The sequence below is a fragment of the Dermacentor andersoni genome, unplaced genomic scaffold (assembly GCF_023375885.2).
Source record: "Dermacentor andersoni unplaced genomic scaffold, qqDerAnde1_hic_scaffold ctg00000848.1, whole genome shotgun sequence".
In the NCBI taxonomy this organism is placed as follows: domain Eukaryota; kingdom Metazoa; phylum Arthropoda; class Arachnida; order Ixodida; family Ixodidae; genus Dermacentor; species Dermacentor andersoni.
In genome coordinates, this window is record NW_027315524.1 from 1 (window position 1) to 16,655 (window position 16,655).

General features: G+C 55.0%; 3 non-coding genes across 3 annotated transcripts; 1 reads left to right on the plus strand and 2 right to left on the minus strand.

Annotated features, from left to right (window-relative positions):
- Positions 1-1,478: 1,478 nt before the first annotated feature.
- Positions 1,479-1,631, minus strand: LOC140215137 (5.8S ribosomal RNA). Its single transcript, XR_011892056.1, has one exon. It is a non-coding gene; the product is annotated as a 5.8S ribosomal RNA (ribosomal RNA).
- A 1,574-nt stretch (positions 1,632-3,205) lies between these two features.
- LOC140215139 (small subunit ribosomal RNA) lies at positions 3,206-5,020 on the minus strand. Its single transcript, XR_011892058.1, has one exon. It is a non-coding gene; the product is annotated as a small subunit ribosomal RNA (ribosomal RNA).
- Positions 5,021-10,671: 5,651 nt separating this feature from the next.
- Positions 10,672-10,863, plus strand: LOC140215138 (U2 spliceosomal RNA). The gene has a single exon (XR_011892057.1). It is a non-coding gene; the product is annotated as a U2 spliceosomal RNA (small nuclear RNA).
- Positions 10,864-16,655: the final 5,792 nt, after the last annotated feature.

Below are 16,655 nucleotides of genomic sequence, written 5' to 3' on the forward strand. Positions count from 1 at the left end.
TTTAGCCTTAGATGGAGTTTACCACCCACTTAGGGCTGCACTCTCAAGCAACCCGACTCACGGGAGGCTTCATCCCGGGCGCGCAACGGCGGAGACGGGCCTGGCACCCACTCTGGGACAAGCCCCTGTCAGGGGGACTTGCACCGTCGCAAACACCCGAGAACGTCGCCTCCCATACACCACATTTCCCGACCGCCTGCAAGGACGGGGGATTCGGTGCTGGGCTCGGTCCCGTTTCGCTCGCAGCTACTCGGGGAATCCCTGTTGGTTTCTTTTCCTCCGCTTAGTGATATGCTTAAATTCAGCGGGTTGTCTCGCCTGATCTGAGGTCGACAACGGATACATCGCTTTCGCCCATTCCAGCACGACCGAGTACGACGCCCTGCCACGTCCTTACGGACAAGGCTGGCAGGCGGCACAACGCCTGCGCGCGTGCGTCATACGAGCGGTATGCCGAAAAGGACTCGACACGTTCGAAAACCCAGCGCCAACCGAGTGCGACGCCCTACCACGTCCTTCGCCCAACACGGAGCTACTTATAGACGAGGCTGGCAGGCGGTGAACCGCCTGCGCGCGTGCGGCGCACGAGCAGTTGCGTGGTAAGCGACCGTGTCTGAAGCCCAAACACCACCGAGGCAAAGATCGCCTTAGCAGCGCGCCGCTTCAGCGGGCACCGCAGGGGCGACTAAAACCTGGCGGGAGGCATCGTCTCGTGTAGCGTCGCCCCTGCCCCAACTGGAGTGGCCCAGTCTTTAGGGGACAGAGACTGCGAAGCACTTGGACCGACGGCGGACTACGACGGAACGCTTCAGCTCGGCCAACGGGGCACCCACGCTCTCGAAGGAGACATTTTCCGTTTCGCGGCAATTCTCCGCCGTGCCGTGACTCTTCTCGCTCGCAGACTGCGCTGTCGCGTCGAACCGCTTTCGGGGGCCACCCTTCTCCTCCCCGCTCCTCGCAAGAATCTGCCGATTCCCATTCCTGCGACGAAGCCCGGAAGGGCGCCCACACAACTGCGGTGACGTGAACGAGCGACCAGCTCTGGAGCTCGACGTACTTCGAAGGCAAACAGCGCAAATTGCGATCGCGCTGGCTTTGCGCACGGCGCGGGAATCGGCCGGCGTTTCATTCCCACGTTTTCCGTGCACGCAAGCGTGCGCTTCCGACTCTCTCGCAAACGTGCGCGCTACATGGCAACAGACGTTCGCGCCTCGTGCTTGGACCGCTCTTTCCCTGCAGGTATCCGACTCCATCCTGCGGCGGTCTTGCTAGAGGCGCGCACTCGTCACGCTGCAGTAGTAATGCCTCGTTTCCGTCTTTTCGAAGAATTGGCACAACGGTTTGCCACCGTCTCCCTCTCGTGAGGCCGCTGGCGCGTGGCTTTAGCGCTCAACGTACTGTCCATGATGCCGACGCGGTCAAAACGAGTCGACGGACGCACGTTCCCTGTGCGCCGAAGTCTCTCTTGATATGTGATCCGACCCTCAGACAGACGAAGCCAAGGGAAGACCCAAGGCCGCAATGTGCGTTCAAAGAATCAGTGCTCAGTGTGTCCTGCAATTCACACCAAGTCTCGCAGCTGGCTGCGTTCTTCATCGACCCGAGAACCGAGTGATCCACCGCTTAGAGTCGTGAAAAATAGTTTGTTCAATTCAGTACAGTACAACCAGGGTTTTAGGCACGTGGCGTCTCCCTGTGTGTGGTTTCGAAGAGCGCCTTTCGGCGTGCGCTCCTCCAGTCTCGCTCTTTCGGCGGCCGCGTCTCAGCAGCTGAAAGCCTAATGGCACTCCACTCCTGCTACTCGCGCGTGTGTTTTGCGCCCACGCCTTCCTCGCTTGCCCTCGAGGTAGCTTATGCCGTTTGCGCGCACTCGAAGCCGGTTTTACCTGCCATCCAACCACCGGACCCGTGTGTCTCGTGTGCACGTTCACATCGCTCCACTAAAAATTGCAAAGAGCGACAGAGCCATGATTAGGGCTAAGCCGCTGTGGAGTCTTTAACGGCTACACGGCCACGGGCAGGGCTTCACCCCCATCGACGTGCTTCGCTTCAGTCAGCAGTAGGTTCATAGAAGGGCCTCAAACACACACACACTTTCGCATCGGCAGATCGCCGCAGCATAACCGCTGTTGATCCAACAGCCTACTTGAGACGAAAGACAAGAGCCCGGCGCGCGTACTCGCGCAGCTCTCCAAAACCACTCGGCCAGTGCCAGGGACGGCTCCCTGCGCCGGCGCCACAACAAGTCTACTTGAGGCGGAAGACGAAGCCAGCAAGGGCCTGGCCGCAAGTGCGTTCGAATCCGGGACTACAGTCCCTCGTCTGTCCGTACTTCCTCTTTCGACGTGCGGCGCCTTCCCAAAGCGCACAAGTCCGCTAACCGCAGAACGCTTCCGACGTAGCAAAGCCGCGTTTCCTTCGGTACTTCGCAGCAACGCCGCCTTTCCCTCGGCGGCGGGCGAATAGCCTGCAGACGTCGTCGCATTAAACCGCGATCTCGACACCTCGCGCGTCACGAGCAGGAGCCGACCGGCAGCCTCCGGCCCTTTCGGACTCGGTGGCATTTGCCGCGGAGGACGGGAGAGCACTTTAGGCCACGGTTCCTTCCGTACTTGGCAGCCGCACCCTCATACCGACAGTTCCATGACCGACCGAGCGCCACACCGTTCCTTTAGTACTTGGGCGGCAACAAAGTCGGGTCGTTACTCCATACTCGCCGCAGGAAGCGACCGGCAGCCGCCAGACTTTTCAGACTCGGCAGCGTTTGCCGCGGAGGACGGGAGAGCGCTCGCACCACGGTTCCGTGTGTGTACTAAGCGGCAGCGGCATTAGCTCTCGACCGTCAGTTCCTTGACCGACCGCACGCTTCGCCGTTCCCCTCGTACTGGGCAAAGCAGCAGGTCGGGTCGTCTTACTCCCATTCCGCGCAAGAGCGCCAAAGCGGACAGAAAGCCCACCCAGTGTGCGTTACGCCGTTTCTACCCGCGGGCGCGGCCAAGCCAACCGTCCAAGGTTGCAGCCGGCGTCCACTGGGCGCAACAAATTTGGCACGGGGCGCCCCTCAAAATTCAGGCAGTCCCCGGCATGTTCGGGTATAGCCGTCCCCGCGTCCAAGCGGGGCCAGCGGCGGAAAGCGTCGGGCGCAGCGAGCTGCTTCACCCACACGGGGTAGAAACAATGGCGCTCGCCACCCTTCACAATCCGGTAATGATCCTTCCGCAGGTTCACCTACGGAAACCTTGTTACGACTTTTACTTCCTCTAAATGATCAAGTTTGGTCATCTTTCCAACAGACCGGCGCAACCGAAAGGCCGCGCCGGACATCGGTCCGAAGACCTCACTAAATCATTCAATCGGTAGTAGCGACGGGCGGTGTGTACAAAGGGCAGGGACGTAATCAACGCGAGCTTATGACTCGCGCTTACTGGGAATTCCTCGTTCAAGGGGAACAATTGCAAGCCCCTATCCCAATCACGAAAGAAGTTCCACGGGTTACCCAGTCTTTTCAGACAGGGATAAAGACACGCTGCTTCCTTCAGTGTAGCGCGCGTGCGGCCCCGGACATCTAAGGGCATCACAGACCTGTTATTGCTCTGTTTCGTGCGGCTAGGAGCCGCTTGTCCCTCTAAGAAGGTTGTAAGGTGCTGGGAACCCCGCACCTATTTAATAGGCTAGAGTCTCGTTCGTTATCGGAATTAACCAGACAAATCGCTCCACCAACTAAGAACGGCCATGCACCACCATCCACCGAATCAAGAAAGAGCTCTCAATCTGTCAATCCTCCCAGTGTCCGGGCCGGGTAAGTTTTCCCGTGTTGAGTCAAATTAAGCCGCAGGCTCCACTCCTGGTGGTGCCCTTCCGTCAATTCCTTTAAGTTTCAGCTTTGCAACCATACTTCCCCCGGAACCCAAACACTTTGGTTTCCCGGAAGCTGCCCGCCGAGTCATTTGAGTAACTCAGGCGGATCGCTGGTTGGCATCGTTTATGGTCAGAACTAGGGCGGTATCTGATCGCCTTCGAACCTCTGACTTTCGTTCTTGATCAAAGAAAACATTCTTGGCAAATGCTTTCGCAGTAGTTCGTCTTGCGACGGTCCAAGAATTTCACCTCTAGCGCCGCAATACGAATGCCCCCGTCTGTCCCTCTTAATCATTACCTCGTATTCCAAAAACCAACAGAACAGAAACGAGGTCTTGTTCTATTATTCCATGCAAGTTTATTCAGGCGACTCGCCTGCGTTGAGCACTCTAATTTTTTCAAAGTAAAAGCACCGGCCTTCTCGAGGCACACAATGAAGTGCACCAAGAAAGGACCGGCATGATGTTCAGTCCGAGCCGTCGCATCGGGTAGATGCACTACTCGTCTGGAACTGAGATCCAACTACGAGCTTTTTAACCGCAGCAGCTTTAGTATACGCTATTGGAGCTGGAATTACCGCGGCTGCTGGCACCAGACTTGCCCTCCAATTGATCCTCGTTAAAGGATTTAGAGTGTACTCATTTCAATTACGGGGCCTCAAAAGAGTCCCGTATTGTTATTTTTCGTCACTACCTCCCCGTGCCGGGAGTGGGTAATTTGCGCGCCTGCTGCCTTCCTTGGATGTGGTAGCCGTTTCTCAGGCTCCCTCTCCGGAATCGAACCCTGATTCTCCGTTACCCGTAACAACCATGGTAAGCAAGTAACCTACCATCGAAAGTTGATAAGGCAGACACTTGAAAGAAACGTCGCCGGCTCGTGGCCATGCGATCAGCACAAAGTTATCCAGAGTCACCACACAATACGGGCCGAAACCCGATCGATCTTGGTCTAATAAAAGCACCCGTCGCCCAAAGGGCTTCAGGCTCACTGCATGTATTAGCTCTAGAATTGCCACAGTTATCCAAGTAGGAAGAAACGATCTAAGGAACCATAACTGATTTAATGAGCCATTCGCGGTTTCGCCTTATTTCGGCATGTACTTAGACATGCATGGCTTAATCTTTGAGACAAGCATATGATTACTGGCAGGATCAACCAGGTAATCGTTCAACTGCGCGTCCAGCCTTTCAAGCAGGCCGGACGCCGTTTTTGCGATGCCGAGGCCACCTTCAGGCGCCCCAACACGCTTCGTTCTCGCAAAGGGTAGCACTTTGCACAGTCCGAGACGACGGCGTTCGAGCTCGCAACGGCGCCCTCCCCGCAGGGCCGGGTATCGCCACGCGGCAAGAAGCACGCAACATTCTCGATAGACCGGTTGTGTCGACTCGATCGCGGCTTGCGGTTTCTCTCGAGCCCGCAGCACTGGTGGACCGACCGACACTTGCAACGTAGCCGAGACGGCAAAGCCGCTAGGCGACGGGTCACGCCCGCGCCTTCGGCGCTTTCGTATTTGATTCGTCCGAGGACGATGCGGAACACACTTCGATATCGTGGAAAAAGCGTCGTCCGACAACCAGCCCCTAACGCATCAAGCGGATGAGGCTGCAGACGTCAGCTGTGGGATCCACGGGAGCGATACCGGGGACACGCTTGACGGGCACGAAGCCCGCCGCATATCAAACACCCAGGTCGCTTTGGGGGCGACTGCTCTCTGGGACCCCCATATAATAGCAGCGATAAGTACCCAGACCTCCATGGGGCCGTACTCGTGCCACTTTCGACGAGCGTTTGGCGAAAATCGTGCCGCCTCGTAACGCCGCGAGCAAGATTGAAAGCTTACGTCGGCAGCACAATGCCGAAGTCGTGAAAGCGCAGCGCGTCCACCGAATGCGCGAACGGCAATTTCTCGCCAATGGCCAGTACGGTTTCCTGCACAATTGCCTGTCTGTCGCCCTACGGGGCCCCCGGCCGATCGATTCGAGGCACGCTAGCACGGCCCCTTCGCCATTTCCGAGCACGAGTGCGAACAGTGCGGGCGGCGTGCTCGACGCCCCGGCTGACGTCGTTTCGGACTTTGTCTCTTCGCGTGCTCGCGGCAACGCCGCGGCCAACGACGACGTCTGCGCGGTTCTTTGCCGGTTCCCGGCGTGCTACAGTGCAGCCCTCTGCAGGGTGACACCGGCTCCGTCGTGGCCGTGCGGCGGCTTGTACGCAAAAGTTGCGTCAAAGGCGTCGCGCTCGCGCCGCCCCGGCACACGCGGTTTCGGACTTTGTCTCTTCCAGCGCTCGCGTAGTCGTGGGCACGATTGTCGACGTCGCAACGGTGCGCGGACACCGCCACGAGCACGCGCAAGACGAAAATCGCACTACGGTACAATGTCGGCCGGGGCCGTACGGCCCCTTACAGTAGCAGCGATAAGTGCCCAGACCTCCATGGGGCCGTACTCGTGCGACGCGGCGGCGTACTGCGCCGAGCCGAGCGCCAATATTTGGCTTTTGCAGGGCGGATTCGAGCTCTGGCGATCGCCGCGGTACCGCCGCTCACCGATTCAAGGCACGCTAGCGCGGCCCCTTCGCCATTTCCGAGCACGCGTGCGAACAGTGCGGGCGGCGTGCTCGACGCCCCGGCTGACGTCGTTTCGGACTTTGTCTCTTCGCGTGCTCGCGGCAACGCCGCGGCCAACGACGACGTCTGCGCGGTTCTTTGCCGGTTCCCGGCGTGCTACAGTGCAGCCCTCTGCAGGGTGACACCGGCTCCGTCGTGGCCGTGCGGCGGCTTGTACGCAAAAGTTGCGTCAAAGGCGTCGCGCTCGCGCCGCCCCGGCACACGCGGTTTCGGACTTTGTCTCTTCCAGCGCTCGCGTAGTCGTGGGCACGATTGTCGACGTCGCAACGGTGCGCGGACACCGCCACGAGCACGCGCAAGACGAAAATCGCACTACGGTACAATGTCGGCCGGGGCCGTACGGCCCCTTACAGTAGCAGCGATAAGTGCCCAGACCTCCATGGGGCCGTACTCGTGCGACGCGGCGGCGTACTGCGCCGAGCCGAGCGCCAATATTTGGCTTTTGCAGGGCGGATTCGAGCTCTGGCGATCGCCGCGGTACCGCCGCTCACCGATTCAAGGCACGCTAGCGCGGCCCCTTCGCCATTTCCGAGCACGCGTGCGAACAGTGCGGGCGGCGTGCTCGACGCCCCGGCTGACGTCGTTTCGGACTTTGTCTCTTCGCGTGCTCGCGGCAACGCCGCGGCCAACGACGACGTCTGCGCGGTTCTTTGCCGGTTCCCGGCGTGCTATAGTGCAGCCCTCTGCAGGGCGACACCGGCTCCGTCGTGTCCGTGCGGCGGCTTGTACGCAAAAGTTGCGTCAAAGGCGTCGCGCTCGCGCCGCCCCGGCACACGCGGTTTCGGACTTTGTCTCTTCCAGCGCTCGCAACCATGTCGGGGCCGACGCCGACGACTGCGTGGTGTTTCAACGATTGCCGGCGTGACACAATGCAGCTGCGTGCGGGATGCCAGCGATTCCGTCGTGTCCGTGCGGCGGCTTGTACGCAAAAGTTGCGTCAAAGGCGTCGCGCTCGCGCCGCCCCGGCACACGCGGTTTCGGACTTTGTCTCTTCCAGCGCTCGCGTAGTCGTGGGCACGATTGTCGACGTCGGAACGGTGCGCGGACACCGCCACGAGCACGCGCAAGACGAAAATCGCACTACGGTACAATGTCGGCCGGGGCCGTACGGCCCCTTACAGTAGCAGCGATAAGTGCCCAGACCTCCATGGGGCCGTACTCGTGCGACGCGGCGGCGTACTGCGCCGAGCCGAGCGCCAATATTTGGCTTTTGCAGGGCGGATTCGAGCTCTGGCTATCGCCGCGGTACCGCCGCTCACCGATTCAAGGCACGCTAGCGCGGCCCCTTCGCCATTTCCGAGCACGCGTGCGAACAGTGCGGGCGGCGTGCTCGACGCCCCGGCTGACGTCGTTTCGGACTTTGTCTCTTCGCGTGCTCGCGGCAACGCCGCGGCCAACGACGACGTCTGCGCGGTTCTTTGCCGGTTCCCGGCGTGCTATAGTGCAGCCCTCTGCAGGGCGACACCGGCTCCGTCGTGTCCGTGCGGCGGCTTGTACGCAAAAGTTGCGTCAAAGGCGTCGCGCTCGCGCCGCCCCGGCACACGCGGTTTCGGACTTTGTCTCTTCCAGCGCTCGCGTAGTCGTGGGCACGATTGTCGACGTCGGAACGGTGCGCGGACTACGCCACGAGCACGCGCAAGCCGAAAATCGCACTACGGTACAATGTCGGCCGGGGCCGTACGGCCCCTTACAGTAGCAGCGATAAGTGCCCAGACCTCCATGGGGCCGTACTCGTGCGACGCGGCGGCGTACTGCGCCGAGCCGAGCGCCAATATTTGGCTTTTGCAGGGCGGATTCGAGCTCTGGCGATCGCCGCGGTACCGCCGCTCACCGATTCAAGGCACGCTAGCGCGGCCCCTTCGCCATTTCCGAGCACGCGTGCGAACAGTGCGGGCGGCGTGCTCGACGCCCCGGCTGACGTCCTTTCGGACTTTGTCTCTTCGCGTGCTCGCGGCAACGCCGCGGCCAACGACGACGTCTGCGCGGTTCTTTGCCGGTTCCCGGCGTGCTATAGTGCAGCCCTCTGCAGGGTGACACCGGCTCCGTCGTGTCCGTGCGGCGGCTTGTACGCAAAAGTTGCGTCAAAGGCGTCGCGCTCGCGCCGCCCCGGCACACGCGGTTTCGGACTTTGTCTCTTCCAGCGCTCGCAACCATGTCGGGGCCGACGCCGACGACTGCGTGGTGTTTCAACGATTGCCGGCGTGACACAATGCAGCTGCGTGCGGGATGCCAGCGATTCCGTCGTGGCGGTGCGGCGGCTTGTACGCAAAAGTTGCGTCAAAGGCGTCGCGCTCGCACCGCCCCGGCACACGTGGTTTCGGACTTTGTCTCTTCGAGCGCTCGCAGCGATGTCGAGGCGATCGCTTACGTCTGCACGGTTTGCGGTGTGCTACAATGCAGCAGTCTGCCGCACTACACCTCTTGGTTGCCGAGGCCAGCACGGCAATTTACTGAAGCGAGCGCATTGCGCCCAGGCGGCAGCGGACTTTGTTGCTTCGGGAGTGCTCTTGCTGTAAAATTTGAACGGCTGCAGCTGCGCGAAGCAAGTGTACCTATTTTCACTCTCTCTCTGTCTGCCTTTGAGGCGACTGTAATTTCACTTTAAACGCAACTGGAGGCGGGAGCAACCTGATGAGAGTAGGTGGACTTCGGTACATGTAATTTAGAAATTGCTTTCAAGCTTTGAGGACATACACCTTCGCGCCATCTGCTTTCCCCGTCTCTTTGGCACTTTATAGTATGTGCTGCATGCTCTGCATTCCAAAGAAACACGCCTGTCTCTCTCCCTCTCTCACGTTCTTCTTCTTTTTGTAGCTGCTGTTGTAGAAGATGCTATGCTCTTTAATCGCTGTAACATAGAGTGCTTGCACAAGCCAACAACTTTTGCGTGTTTTTTTTTTTTTTCTCTTCCCAAGACGTTTCTGCCATTATTCACTAACTCTCGTTCTTAGTATGCAATGGAGCGTTAGCTCGCGCCATCTACCTTTCTTTCTGTATTGCAAAGTCCGCAGGTTTTCCTAGTTCCGTACACAGATGGCGCCAATGCGTTTTGGCGCCAGGTTCGAACGACCTCGCTCTACTCGTGTTTGGCATTTGAATGTTTCAAAGGGGTTTGCGACAGGGGGTGGTTCTTGTGCAAGGCTGAGCTTTCCAGCTGCGTTTAAGCTATGCTAGCATGTGTGCGTATATATATATATATATATATATATATATATATATAAATACACAAACACACACACACACACATGCATATATACATACACACACACGGTAATGGTAAAGATGATGAGGTAGCACTTTTTTTTTTCTTTTTTTTACAATGCCTGTGTTTCAGATGGCGATCTTTCTCCCCTCTATGTTTCCGGTTGGAAGGAGTGTGCAGCGTTTTCTATATTTATTTTGTCATTCACTTCTATGTTGCTCGTCTTCGTACATGGGGCATGCTACCTAATTCTACCGGTCGATTCGACACGTTGCGATCCGTCCCGGCCTGTGCCGTATCAAAATTTTCAGTGGGCCTTGCGGTAAATAAAAAGAAATGAAGGAAATGCGCGTAGTATATTACAATTGCACACGGGCTTGAAACGAAGCCCTCAAGGAAGGTCACCTTGAGCGGTCGCATTCAGACGGAAGTAAGCATTCCCCTGGCGCGTTTTTTTTCCGCTCGCCTGTTCCGTTTTCTACGAGGTTGCCTTGGTTGGTTTCGCGTTACAAGCAAGCTTGCACTCGGGTCTCGTTTCTACGCGACAGCGTTTCGTTAACAGCGAAAGACTGAGGCGTTGCGAATTCATCCGTGAGATAGGGAGCGTTGAGTCTGTACACAGGCTGAATTTTATAATATTGCCCACGCTGTTGCTGAGGTTACCCATGTCGGCAGGGCGCCCACAAGGCAGTAGTACAATGAAGTGAAGTGAAGGACATCGCTTCTCGGCCTTTTGGCTAAGATCAAAGTGTAGATTTTTAAAGCCCATGTACGAAGATTTACGAAGCCCATCTACGAAGATTTTTAAAGCCCATGTAGGCACCTCTTAATGATCTTTTATGTTTTAGAGAAGCGTTTTGCCATGTATTTTACACCTTTACAGTTTTAGCCTTTTATCACTAACACCACTAACTAGTTTTTTTAGTCATTTGTTTGCGTTTTTAGATTATACACCTTTTATCCGTTTTTTCCTTGGTTTTGTAACATATTTTTGATGTATTTGTAACTAGCATAAATAAAAAACTCTGTTCTTATCAGCTTAATATCTGATACGGGTTCTATATGGACCCACGATATTAAACCTATTTTTGGAAGTTGGCGGAGTGCTTGAAGCCTGCTTCACCTCCGCCGCAGGTCGGCCCGGTATTGCACTACCTCCGGGATCGGCCCCGCTCACTTAGGTGAGACTTCATTCAATCAAAATGAAGAGCACAAGCTCAACGCGAGCACTGACTTGACACGCACCATTCCTATACTACACGCAACGATGCCGGTTCGCGGACCACGAGAGTAATTAAACTGCCACTCCATCTGTGTGTAGCGTCGCACTTGTTGCGTCGCAAATGGGACAGCCGCTCCAGCAAATTTCTAGTTATGGGCTTCGAGAAAAATTAATGAAAGCAAAAGAAAGAACCAGAATTCCTATTTGTCCGATGTCTCTGAATGATTGTCTCCTGTAAAGAGCCACTTGGGGGGATGGGGGGTAGGATTAGCCGTGGGGTTCGCAATCAATATGAATCCCACTCAAAGCCAACACTGGATTTTGGAGTTCACTATCGCTTGGATCCGTAAACCACCGCGCCCACGCAAGCTCGCCCTGCCGCCGAAATCCGCTGCCCAAGTGGAAGAAAGATTCCCTATGAAAGAAAAATAGAGTGCCCGATTTCTGGCAACTACTGTGCAGCCTTTGTGTACACATTTTCGCAGCAGTGGGACCGAGCGCCTCGAAAACAAACTTGTCGTATGCCCGAATGTGGCGAAATATATTCAAGGGTTAAAAGGTGCCTCATCTTTCTAACCTGTATGTTACGAAGACCTGTTGCTACCTTTTCATCATGAACATCATCATCATCATCATCCTGGCTACGCCCACTGCAGGGCAAAGGCATCTCCCATGATCCTCCAAGTACCCCGGTCAGGTGCCGATTGTCGCCATGTAGTCCCTAATCTAATCTGCCCTCCTACCTTTCTGCCACCCCCTGCTACGCTTCCCTCCTCTCGGAATTCAGTCTGTAACCCTTAATGGCCACCGGTTATCTTCCCCCCAGATTGCATGCCCTGCGCATGCCCATTTGTTTTTCCTGGTTTAAACTTTGGTGTCATTAACGAGCGTTTGTTCTCGCACACCCCAATCTGCTCTATTCCGATCCCCCCGTGACGCCACACCCATCATCCTTCTTTCCAGAGCCCGTTGCGTCGCCCTCAGTTACCCTTCGGTAATCCTCAAAGCTTTTTGTTGGGACACTCGTGGCATCTTTCTCGTTTAATGAAGTCAAATTTTTTTCAGTTTTGGGGGAAAACTCAATGAGCTAGGCGCGATTGTGTCCCTGGCGCCGCTCTCAACAAGATGGCGGCGCCCATGCTTTTTGCCTGCAGGTTCGGCCCTACGCAGAACACGCCTGCCGGGCAGTGTAGCCACGTTGAAGGGGCAAAGCGTAGTGCAGTGAAGCGCTTGCTCGGGCGAAAAACGCAAATATGAGCCAAACAGGAATTTCCATTATTGGAAATTCCAGTTCAGTTTGCGCATTGCGTTCGCCTAAGGTAAAGAACACAAATGCGAGTGCCACAGCAGTCAAGTCAAAGCTTAGGATTGCGTACCATTTTTTTTTTTTTTTTCGTGCCTTTTACTCCTGGCCTGCGTGGCCCTAGCGCGCATGCACACGAAAGTAATGAAATGGTGAAAACACGAAATAATGCGGTGCGGCTGTATCATATCTATTTTGTGCGCTTTGTTCTTTGTGGACTACAGCGGTGTGCGTCATGAGAAAGTTTCGGTGCCCTTCTTGGGTGACCAGTGAAGCTATATTTAAAACCACATTGATTTGTACGGTTATTGCTACAAACTGCGTGTGGGTGTTTTTCTTTTTCGCTGCCAACGATGGGTTATCGCAACCGCGATCGGTTCTGCTGCTACGCTAGACGCGTGCTTGCCAACGGTTGGCTCTATACGCGACCCGCGACGCGTGGTCGGCACATTCAAGCAGTCAATTGCAAACCGTTCCAAGAAAAAGGATGTACTCCACTTGCCACCTAGTTCGACGATTGTACTTTCTGACCCTCGAGGAAGCGCCGCCATCCCACGTTTTCTATAATACGATAAGATTCAGAGCGACCGCGACCACTTGTCTTTGTCAATATCTCGGAAACGCTTTCTTTTTCTTTTTTTTTTTAAATCCAGATACTCAGACGCGCCCGTGTTCACGCGCACTTGCTCTCTCCGATAAGCAGGGAAGCTCGGTTGGGGTGGTGTCGGGCCTTGCGCATGCGCTGCTGAGCTCGTCGCTTCGCCGGCCGGTCGATGCTGGCGCGGTACTGGTAATGAACTTCGACGTGCATGGTGAAACGTCACTTTGTATTGCCACTGTAGACTAGCAATGCAATGTGTTTGCGAGCGATTGGATAAATGAGAAAGCGTGCACTGTCTACAGTTTATGCCCCTCTAGAGTAGTGGAAATGTTGCTCCAAGTGTTAGGTTTGTAATTTGCGCCTACGAACATGAACTAAACAAAGAAAATGGTCTGCAGCCGCCTTCGCTTCATAAAATTCCCGTACGAAGAAATTTCCGTGCGCGAATGAGAGAGCAAAAGAGAGAAACCATGCTAAGAAGAATGGCTGCCTTTTACGTGATCTCGCGCATGAAACCAGACGATGGATTAATTTTAGCCGTTCATTTTGATTTGCCGAATGTAAACCGGAACACTTTCTCCACGCGGTCTTCAGATTTGAATGGCAATCAATCACATCCTTTCTTTTTTTTTTTTTTTCTGTTTCTTTCTATCTGGAACCGAAAGAATTCAGAACGCCATTTCAATCTTAGATTCGATTAGATATCGTGACTGGTATGCTGAAATATCACGCCTTATCTGGTGTTAACCTTCTTGATCACGGCAATAAAAAATCGCCAGTTCCCGAACTTTAATCGCGCCGAAGATGAACCGATATGCTGGATTCTTATTGTCATGATTTTATAGAAAGCGCTGGTTCTATGGCTAGCTTTGAGGAAAAGAAAAACATCGTTCAGGAATGTATAACTCTAAACAACTAAAAAAAAAATCTGCCGGCAATTGGTACTACAACGAGAGTACTGAGAATACTGGAAAAGATGAAATCCAATCATGCTGAACTGAACTGAAATTATTTCATCAAGACATGCCCCGAAAAACGTGGCCACTTTCAATGATAATTTCAAATGTGATTTCTTTCTTTTTTTTTTTCTTTTTTACGACGGATAATAATTATCTTTCCAATGGCGGATGTGAAAATTTCAGAGCACGGCATTTTCGAAATCCCAAGGCCCCGGACGCATTCTCTCTTCTTTAAGTATTTTGGTGGTGCACACGGAGGAAAATTTCGCGCACGTAATTTATAAACTAGTAGTTGATTTTCTAGAAGAACACAAAGTGCTGACAAACGGCCAACCAGGACACAATTAAATTGGTATTACGCACGGTTTCGAAGCCGCGGTAACAAAAGGGTAACAAAGGGACGTTCATTTCGTGGTGTGGATTTCACGTCTCTCACAATAAAAAAAAAATAATAATAAAAACTACTGCATAAAATAGGTTTTCCCAAACTGGATGGTTTCGATCAGCTTTTGAACAGCCCTTCCTTAAATTGAGTTGGCGTTGATTGAGCAGGTGCGGGCCTCTGCTGTTTTGGATTTTTGTAAATGGCATCAGTACTGGACAGTCCGTTCACTTGAGGATCAAAGGAGAAACCCCCCAAAAAAATATCATATCGTGGTGAGAGACGTGGCAGATGAGTACAATTATCGGCAGAAAAAAAAAAAAAGGAAAACCGCCTCGTACTCAGAAGCCGCTCCTCTCACGTGTGAAGCTTCAAACAAATTGTTTTTCTTGAGACGCTCTATAAAGTTATACACAGCTCCTTAAATGCAGCACCCGCACACAAAGCCAAACGTTCCAAGCTGGAAAGAAAGCATGAAATTCGCGGTGCCCGTTTCCTGTGAAACAACGGGCAACATTACGCCAAGTCCGCTACCACGTCAGCCGGGGCGGCCACACCCCGCCCGCGCTTAAGCCACATATGGCGACTGAAAATGCTCACCGCTCAAGCTGCGCGCGGCAAAGTCCGCAACCACGTCAGCCGGGGCGGCCACGGAGAGCGCCGAACGCCCGCGCTTAAGCCTGAAAATGCTCGGCGCTTACGCCAGGTAGCGAGAAAAAATGCTCGGCGCTTAAGCCACGCGGGGACTAAAACTGAAGCCACGGGATTGTTGCTGAAATTGTATGCATTCCGGTGGAAGTCTGTCGGCGCCGGCGCGCGGCAAAGTCCGCAACCACGTCAGCCGGGGCGGCCACGGAGAGCGCCGAACGCCCGCGCTTAAGGCTGAAAATGCTCGGCGCTTAAGCCAGGTAGCGCGATAAAAATGCTCGGCGCTTAAGCCAGGTAGCGAGTAAAAATGCTCGGCGCTTAAGCCACGCGGGGACTGCAACTGAACCCACGGGATTGTTGTTGCTGAAATTGTATGCAGTCCGGTAGAAGTCTGTCGCGCGCCTGCGCGCGGCAAAGTCCGCAACCACGTCAGCCGGGGCGGCGAAAAAAAAAAAAAAAAAAAAAAAAGCAGCCCCCCCTGTACCAGTGTGCGCGAGGCGGCAGTCAATACCGGCCTCGCTGTTACAGCCCCAGGAGGAACACACAAGGTCCTCTCTGGAGTCTGTCTGTCGTTCGATCACACGCCACACGACTGAAACAGGAGATGGCGTGCATTTGCCACTCGGGTTGCGAGGCCCTCGTGTGTTGCGCGTCGCGCCAACACACACACATCGCCCCGAAAATCGGCCGGTTCGCGTTCGAGACGCAACCGCACCATTTCAGCTGTCGGGAGCGCGGCTTTCGTCGATGCCGAAAGCCGCCTTTTTATGCGCGTCACTAATAAGATGACGAGGCAACTTTGTTGACCAGAAGAAACGCGCGCGACACAGCGCACGCAGCGCAGCTTCCCGCGGGCTGCTTCACGACAATCAAGATCGGCAACGCCCTCCAACGTTCGTGCCACAAGTGGATGCGAAAGCACCAGTGGCTCCTCTCGTCGCAGGTGCTAACAGCAATGGTCTGCTGCCATTGCACTTGAGCAGGACGCGTTTGCAAAGCACCCTCTTGCAAGACTTTTCAAGCGGCGCGCCATATTGCGACAACGGTCCCCTTCCGTTTCGCCTTTTTCTGCACAGTGTTGCGACGGAGCGAAAACGGGGAAAAAAAAAAAAAAAATGGCTGCGCTCAACGGCAACCGTTTCGTGCGAGTCTTGCCGTCGGCAAAGAGCTCGCTCTCTTCGCACCTGTCGGTGCTGCGATCGCTTGCTCGGGAAGGATGTACGTTTCAGTTGTGTACCGCGGACAAACCTTCCAGTCAGAGGCTAAGCCTCAATAGATCGCAGTGTGGTGGCTGCTCTACTACTTACGACACCACGACAGGTACCTAAGTCGTCTTCAGACGATTTGACACTGCAGCGATTCAGGCCAGCCATAGCCCCGGAGAGCGACCAGTGGCCTCGACAATACTCGGCCTCCGGTGTAGCGCTCTCTGGGTTCGTTTGGCGTCATCGAGCCGGGAAGCGCGGCAGCCCGCCGCGCTCGACCCGGCGCTAATCTTACCCGCTTTCGCCGCAAGTGCACACGATATCGTTGCGGTGCTTAGACGGGATTCTGACTTAGAGGCGTTCAGTCGTAATCCCACGGATGGTAGCTTCGCACCACTGGTCTCTCGACCAAGCACGTGAACCAAGTGTCCGAATCTGCGGTTCCTCTCGTACTGAGCAGAATTACTATCGCAACGACCGGTCATCAGTAGGGTAAAACTAACCTGTCTCACGACGGTCTAAACCCAGCTCACGTTCCCTATTAGTGGGTGAACAATCCAACGCTTGGCGAATTCTGCTTCGCAATGATAGGAAGAGCCGACATCGAAGGATCAAAAAGCGACGTCGCTATGATCTGTCTCGCGTGTGT